This window comes from Colobus angolensis, unplaced genomic scaffold (genome assembly GCF_000951035.1).
Source record: "Colobus angolensis palliatus isolate OR3802 unplaced genomic scaffold, Cang.pa_1.0 Scaffold20, whole genome shotgun sequence".
Taxonomy (NCBI): Eukaryota; Metazoa; Chordata; class Mammalia; order Primates; family Cercopithecidae; genus Colobus; species Colobus angolensis.
Genome location: NW_012115155.1, coordinates 10,086,952 through 10,094,920, shown reverse-complemented (window position 1 = coordinate 10,094,920; position 7,969 = coordinate 10,086,952). Strand labels below are relative to the sequence as shown.

At 52.7% G+C, this 7,969-nt stretch overlaps 1 protein-coding gene across 1 annotated transcript in view; it reads left to right on the top strand.

The window, feature by feature from the left end:
- Positions 1 to 1,785: 1,785 nt before the first annotated feature.
- Positions 1,786 to 7,969, top strand: part of LIMS2 (LIM and senescent cell antigen-like domains 2) — a 42,959-nt gene continuing 36,775 nt past the window's right edge. The window contains exon 1 of the mRNA XM_011941679.1: positions 1,786 to 2,248. The gene's annotated coding sequence lies outside the window, so the exon portion shown is untranslated. The remainder of the gene's footprint in view (positions 2,249 to 7,969) is intronic.

Below are 7,969 nucleotides of genomic sequence, written 5' to 3'. Positions count from 1 at the left end.
GGCTGGATCTGCATGGACAGAAGTGCAGTGGGGCTGCCGCTTCTCTCGGGGGTACTCGGCAGAGGCGGTGGGCCTGCCCGTAGCTGGTCAGCCCTGTGCACATGCATATTCGGCAGAACAATGTTAGTGCCAACTTACTGTGCTGTGGGTTCTCAGGCTGCCTCTCCTGGGGCAGATCTCAGGCTAGTGTGCAGCCATAACATCTGGAATAGGAAAAATGGCTTTGCGAATTAACTGGTTTACAGAGTCTATTATTATATTTCTTTCTTTTTAAAACAATATTTGTATGAGAGACAGGGTGTTGCCCCGTCACTTAGGCTGGAGTGCAGTGATGCAATCACAGCTCACTGCAGCCTAAATCTCCTGGGCTCAGGCGATCCTTCTGCCTTGGCCTGCCAAGTAGTTAGCGCTACAGGTCCTGGTCAAACGGTTTTTTATTTATACAAACCCCGTTCAGGAATAGATATGTTGAGTAAAGTGATATTTGAGATTCTTTGAGCGAAACAGGATGATATACACTCTACATTTAGGCAGCTCCTCACACGAGTGTAAAACTTACCAAGAATGTTTACAACAACATGCCGTAAATATTTACTGAGCAGTTTACACTCTGGTGTATAGCACATTTATAATATGCAGCTAGGTTATTTTTAAAAATGTAACAGTACATGGGGCTGGGCATTGTGGCTCACACCTGTGGTCCCAACTACCCAGGAAGCTGAGGCAGGAGGATTGCTTGAGCCCAGGCTTGTTTGAGGCTGCAGTGAGCTATCCTCACACCAGTTTACTCCAGCATGGAAAACAGAGTGAGACCCTGTCTCTAAAAAAACAAAGTGGCTATAAAATAACACCTCACTGGTTTCAACACATCTTTGAGTGCCTGCTTTATCTCTAGCTGGCTCTCCGCTGGGCTCCGTGTTGTATAAAAGCAAACAGTCCTATCCTGGAGGGGTGTAAAATTTGACTGAAAATGCAAACGAGTTGTGCTCATACAAGTTGGACACAGAAATCATGTACACAGTGTCCATAAATCCCAGCACTCCTTCTTCCAAATAGCACAAGACCAGGGAGATCCTGGGGCGCAGCACATTGTGAGGTGCCTCTCAGCTACAAGACCCTGATGCGGACTGAGATGATGCAGAGGCAGACAGCTGCCATTTATTTATGAAGAAATTGATATGAAATTGCAAACAAAAACACAGGGCAGGTGCTGCCCAGTGGCTCTCACCCATCACCCCAGCACTTTGGGAAGCCAAGGCGGGAAGATGGCTTGAGCCTGGGAAGTCAAGGCTGCAGTGAGCTGTGATCCTGCCACTGCATTCCAGCCTGGGTGACAAGAGTAAGAGTGTGTCTCAAACGGAAAAAAAAGAAAGAAACGGGGAGGGGGAGGGGGAGGGGGCGGGAGAGGGAGAGGGAGAAAAGGAAGGAAGGAAGGAAAAAGAAAAGAAAAGAAAAGAAGGAAAAAAGGAAAAGGAAAAAGAAAGATTGCAAACCATAAAATGATCACAATCAGGCAAAAAATAAATGTACATGGTTAAAAGTGAACAAAGTGTAGCAGTACCTGCCTTTGGAGGTGATTTTTCTTCTTTCTACTTCTGGGCATTTCTAATACAATGAAAGTTTTATTGCAAAAAATTATAAAACAATTCATTTATGTTATTTTAATATAAATAATCCTGAGATGTTCCTCTTTTCAGGGAAAATAGTACTTGGCAAGACAGCAACCTAGTAGCTGTTCTTGGGTTATTCCCCTAGTTGCCCGGATTCTTTTCACTGTGGGGCTTCTTTTGCCGTCTGTCCATGGGTGATGTGAACATCTACTGCCTGGCGGGGCTCCTGCGCTCGGAGCTTCAGGAAGTGCTCATTTGGGGGCTGCCCCTCTGCCGGCCTCTCTGGATTCAGAGGGCAGCCGCTGCTCCTTTTGTTCTGTGGGCCTGGCTCTGGTCCCTGAGCACTTCCCCGGGGAGGCCGCCTTTCCTTCCGCGGCTTCTTCCGTCCCCTCCTGACCCCCGAGGTGCCTCCGGCCTCTGCCTCCAGCTAAGGACCTCTGGCCAAGCCTCCTGCCCAGGGAGAGACGAAGCTGGAGTGTCTGGGTGCCCCGTGGTGGCCGGACACTCCTGGCAGCTGCCCAGTCTTGCACGTGGCTGTGCCAAGCGGGCCAGGCAGCTGCTATTTCCCTCAGAGAAGTTGCTGGCAGCACTCAGGGAAGGAAGCACCGAGGAGGCGGAGCGGCGTCTCAGTCACGGAGGTAGAGACCCTGTGATGGGCACGGGCCCCGGGAGGGCCTTTCCAGCTGCCAGTCGCCGAGCTGCCCCTGCAATTCCCTGTACCTCTGAGTGGTTGTGCTAATGCTGCTAATTTGGGGTCAAGGAACAGCCCTGGAGCGGCTGCCCTCAGTCAGGCGGTATGGGGATGGTGAAGGTTCAGCCCACCGTGGCCACACACCGGGCCTTCTGCCGGGAAGGCCACGTCTGGACAGGCTGGGCTTGGGATGAGCAGCTGCTCTTTCCCCTGGACAGAGTGGGAGAAGCTGCAGTGGGAAGGTCACAATGGGAAAAAAGAAGCAAAGGGACCCTCAGTATGTGGAAGAGATACTCTTAGAGGCAGGGAGGCAGGTGCCCCGCAGGTGAGGAACTCTGCGCCCCGAGGCTTCTTGCTGGATACTCCAGGGTGTGATGTGTTGAGGCGTAATAATGTGGCGTTCCTGGATATGTGGTGGGGGCTGCCCTCCGGTAGCCGAACCCGTGAGTTGAATGGAGTCTGTCCCAGAGCAAAGGCGAGAGGGAGATGGCCTTTTCCTCCCAAACTCCAAGGCCAGGTCATCTTTGGAAAATTGTGAAGCTCGATGGTCCACCTCCACTCCTGAGCAAATCAGACTTTTTTTTTTTTTTTTTTTTTTTGAGACAGAGTCTCCCTCTGTTGCCCAGGCTGGAGTGCAGTGGCCGGATCTCAGCTCACTGCAAGCTCTGCCTCCCGGGTTTACGCCATTCTCCTGCTTCAGCCTCCTGAGTAGCTGGGACCACAGGCGCCCGCCACCGCGCCCGGCTAGTTTTCTGTATTTTTTTTTTAGTAGAGACGGGGTTTCACCGCGTTAGCCAGGATGGTCTCGATCTCCTGACCTCGTGATCCGCCCGTCTCAGCCTCCCAAAGTGCTGGGATTACAGGCAAATCAGACTTTTAAGAAGGGCACTGTGTTCCCCTCAGACTGAAAAGAATCCCTGGGTCTCTTACGTGTTCTGCAAATGTTGAGAGAATTGTGGATCAACATTCTGCCAGATTCTCTCACTGAGTTGCCGCGTGGTGCACGGAGAAGGCAGGCCATTTCGTGCTGGTCAGAGGGTGTGTCTAATGACAGTTCTGAGGGTAGGCTCATATTTTTATTTTTATTTATTATGATTATTTCTAGACACAGGAGATTGCTCTGCTGCCCAGGCTAGAGTGCAGTGACACAGTCATAGCTCACTGTAACATCCAAATCCTGGGCTTAAGTGATCCTCCCACCTCAGCCTCATGAAGAGGTAGGCCCACAGGCACGCACCATCGTGCCCAGCTAGTTTTAGGCTCATATTTTTAAAAAGAGACATTTACTTTTCAATGTGTTGTGAAGCCTGTGGGTGCCAGGGACGGCGTGCTGCTCACTATTCTTCCTTTGGCTCAGGGAGCCACCATGCAGGTGCTTCCCCACTTCCCCCCCGGGGGGGTGTCACAGCCACTTCCCGAGTTAACTTTGGTCTCGCAGGAGGCTGCTGATGGCTCTGAGCTTTGTGTTGATATTCGGCAGGCCTCTGTGTTTTGCCAGTTCCCGGTGCCCTGAAAGCGACAGGCCTTAACCAGATTTGGGGCAGAGGCCTTGTAGAGTGGCTGTCTGGGTGGCCTTGCATCACACGGGGCCATCCGGAAACAGGCAGGATTCACAGCCCACCTTTTGGGAAGGCATGCTGGCTCCTGCCCCAGGACCTGGGCTGTGGCAGGAGACCCTGAGGCCTCTTGAGAGCTGCAAGGCCTTCTCCATTCCCTGCTGTCACGTGGGGACAAGGCTGTGGCTCTGGATACTGGAGGAGGCTCCTTGAGGCACTTGGGAACCCCGGGTTCCCCTCAGCCTCCTACTGCTGATTAGCCACGCTGGCCAAGCTCGGCCCCTCTCTAGGCCCTGTCTCCCAGCTCCCATGAGCCCTGGGCCGCGGGCTGGCTCAGGTAGCTGTCCCCTGGAGTAGGGAAAGGAGAAGGTGGGGGGTGGAGAAACTCGGGTACCTGCCCTGCAAAGGGGGTGACCACCTGCCCTGAGACCCAGAGAGTAGAGGGCTCGTGCCCTAGGAGATGCTGTACCTCATTCCCCTTCTATGACTGTCCCACTGCCACCAACGTCTAGGAAGCAAGGCCACCTGCAAGTCCTTGACTCCCACGCCTGTACACTCACACCTGCCACACACACACCTGCCCCACAACCACCATGCCTGTGCTGGCCACGCCCATGCCGGCCACACCCACACATCCAGATTCCCAGCAAATGCGGTTGGCTGCGAAATAGACCCCGTATCTGACGCCTTCTCACTGTCCCTACTGTCGCATGGCCCAAGGCATGCGACAGTCCCTCCTGGATGCTCACCATAGCCTCTAATCAGACTGTCCCTGTGACCACTCTGTCCCTCACACAGTGGCCACACAGCAGCTGGGGACTCCCCTTTTGTTATGAAAAACTTCAAGCACTCATCAAAGTTGAAAACCCAGACACCCACCACCTAGATTCTTCCATTAATATCGTGGTAGACTCACTGTACCACCTCTCTGTCCATCCCTTTATCCGTCTCCCCATCTTGAGTTCATTTTTTAGAGGCAGAGTCATGCTATGTTGCCCAAGCTGGTCTTGAATTCCTGGCCTCAAGTGATCCTCCCTCCTCAGCCTCCCCGTAGCTAGGGACTAGCTGGGACTACCGGAATCCACCATACCTGCTCATCTTGATTTAAACAGTGTATTTCAAAGTAAACTGCAGACATCAGTACCTTTCTACCTAAACACTTCAGCATTGTACATCATTAACTAGAGTTCAGTATCGTTTACAGTATTTTTGTTTTGAGGTAAAATTTACATATAATGAAATGTGCAAATCCTGGCCATATATTCCATGAGTTTTAACAAAGGCGTATACACCTGTGTGACCCAAACTCCTACCAAAACATTGCACGTTACCCCAGAAGCTCCCTCACATTCCTTCTTGTCAACCCCTGTCCTCCCACCCCAGGGCAGTCTGGGGTGCAACAGACCAGCCTGGGGCAGCCACCATTCTGGATTCTTCTACCACAGACAAATGTTGCCTTTTTTTTTTTTTTTTTTTGAGACGGAGTCTCGCTGTGTTGCCCAGGCTGGAGTGCAGTGGTGCGATCTCGGCTCACTGCAAGCTCCGCCTCCCGGGTTCATGCCATTCTCCTGCCTCAGCCTCCTGAGTAGCTGGGACTACAGGCGCCCGCCACCACGCCCGGCTAATTTTTTGTATTTTTAGTAGAGACGGGGTTTCACCATGTTAGCCAGGATGGTCTCGATCTGCTGACCTCGTGATCCGCCCGCCTCAGCCTCCCAAAGTGCTGGGATTACAGGCTTGAGCCACCACGCCTGGCCAAATGTTGCCTATTCTAGAACTTGATACAGATGGAGAAAGTGCTCTTTCTTCATTCAGTCAGTATTGCTGAGATTCTCCCCTGCTGATGCTAGAGTGTTGCGTCTGTCTTTGCTTAGAACTCTCCATCTAAGGGTGGAATCCTACTTCTGCTGTGGCCCTGCTGCTCTGCCCCCGGCCCTCTCCTTTATTTTCCGTGCCCCTCCACCCGCCACCTCCCTGTTTTCCAGACCTGCTGGTCTTCTTTCTGACCTTGCATACCCCAAGCTCATGCCACCTCAGGGCTGTTGCACTTGCTGTTCTACTGCCGGAATGCTTTTCCTGCAGATGGTTGAGGGCTGGCTTTTTCCCTCATTCCGGTTTAAATTGAACATCACCTGCTCAGAAAGCTTCCCTCACTCTTCACTCTAAAGCAGCCACCACCATGGTCCTTTTCTTCGCAGCACTTACCCTTGTCTAAAATCTAGTTTGCGTATTTATTTGTTTATTGCCCATCCTCCACCCCCTGCTAAACTCCATGAGAGCCAGGTCCATGTCTTCTTGCTCCCCGCAGTACTTCCAGTGCCCGTACAGTATAAATACTCTTGAACAAGTGGGTAAGTGTGTGAATGTGTGAGTGCCAGCTCTTTCCTGCAACTCTGCCCTCTTGGCTGAACTGTGGGAGGCTGGCCCTGGCTCTTTGGAGCCTCTGCATCTCCAGCAGGGCTAAGCCATGCCCACAGCCCCTACCAGCTGTCACTGAGCTTGCCCTGGCCCAAAGATGAGGCACGCTGGGAGCTGCACAAGGTCCTGGTTTGGTCACATACAGATCCATGTGTGCTCAGCTATCATAAGCAGGGAGGCTTTTGGGCTAAAAGGCATGGGCCTCTGTTGTAATGCTTTCAACTGTTCATCCTCTTTGGTTTCCACAGGACCCCAATATTCAATGAACTGTCCAGCAGTGGCTTTCAGGTGCACGGCCCCAGCATGCCTATACCTCTGTGTCAGTAATGGTGGAAAGCCTTTCTCCCTTTATGGGCAGGTGAGCCAAGAAATTATCCATACTTAGGCTTAATCAACCATCAAATTACAGTTAAGCAGAATCAGCTGAGACACACCCGAAACAAGAAGTAATCACTTGAGGCTGTCAGACCACCTGAGGCCAGGAGTTTGCCACCAGCCTCACCAACATGGTGAAACCCATCTCTATCAAAAATACAAAATTAGCCGGGCGTGGTGGCACATGCCTGTAGTCTCAGCTACTTGAGAGGCTGAGGCAGGCGGATCGCTTGAACATGGGAGGCGGAGGTTGCCCTAAGTCGAGATCGTGCCATTGCACTCCAGCCTGGGCAAAAAGAGTGAAACTCCCTCTCCCCTCCCCCCACCCTACAAAAAAGGAACAGCTGCAAACGCACTCCACAAAACCAGCTACTTAGGAACAGGTGTCTTTTACCAGCTTATTTCTGCAGCTGGAACTGCAAGATACATCAACTCATCTTTCTGAACGGCACCGTTTATTTGTGGGTTGCTAATTCACACCATCATTTCTAGATCACCTTTCTCTGCTGCCAGGACTGGAGTAGACCACATTTACACATCAGGCCGCCCAGCTCCCAACCCTCAGTGTGACATCTGGGCAGCTTCCAAAGATGAGCTGCACGCCACTGTCCAGCTAGAAATATCTGCCTTTAGGCAGCGCGAGGGTTTTTTGTTTTGTTTCAAAATTTCCTCCGAAGAGATTCCCTAAATAGTTTATATCACCCCTTCCTCTTAACGCCTCTAATGGTAGCTTGTCAACAGCGCTTCATTATACAGAGGGTGCCTGGTTCCCCCCCGAAACGTGGGAGCTGGGCATTTGGTTTTGTCGTTGAAGAAGTACCTTTCGCCAAGTTAGGGCAATGGCCCGCATCGGGGATGAAATGGGAATTTCCCGGGGAAACTGAAGAGGGACGCCTCCCTTGGGGCGGGACTGCGTGGACTCGGGGATCCTGGGTGCCCCGGGAGGGAGTGAGTGCCCAGATCCGCCGTGGGAACTCGGAGCTTGGAAAGCCCGGGAGGGAGGTGGTCTCAGCATCGCCCCCATGCCTACCATCTCCTGCAGGCGTTCGCAGTCTGGGCTGTCCAGGGACTGCAGAGGGGGCGCCGGGCGGGGCGTCCCGGCGGGGCTGTGGGGGTGGGGGTGCTTGTTCGCGTTTATTATAACTGCACTCCCTTTAAAAGGAAAACTATGCCCGGAATCCGGGAGGTGGTGAGCAGAGCCCGGGTGGGAAGGAACCCGCGCCCGCCGCTGGCCGCGCTCCGTGTTCCTAGAGCTGGGGCTGTGCGGGTGGCGGGACCCACCCCCAACCTTTACTCCGACTTTTACTCCCACTCTCAGC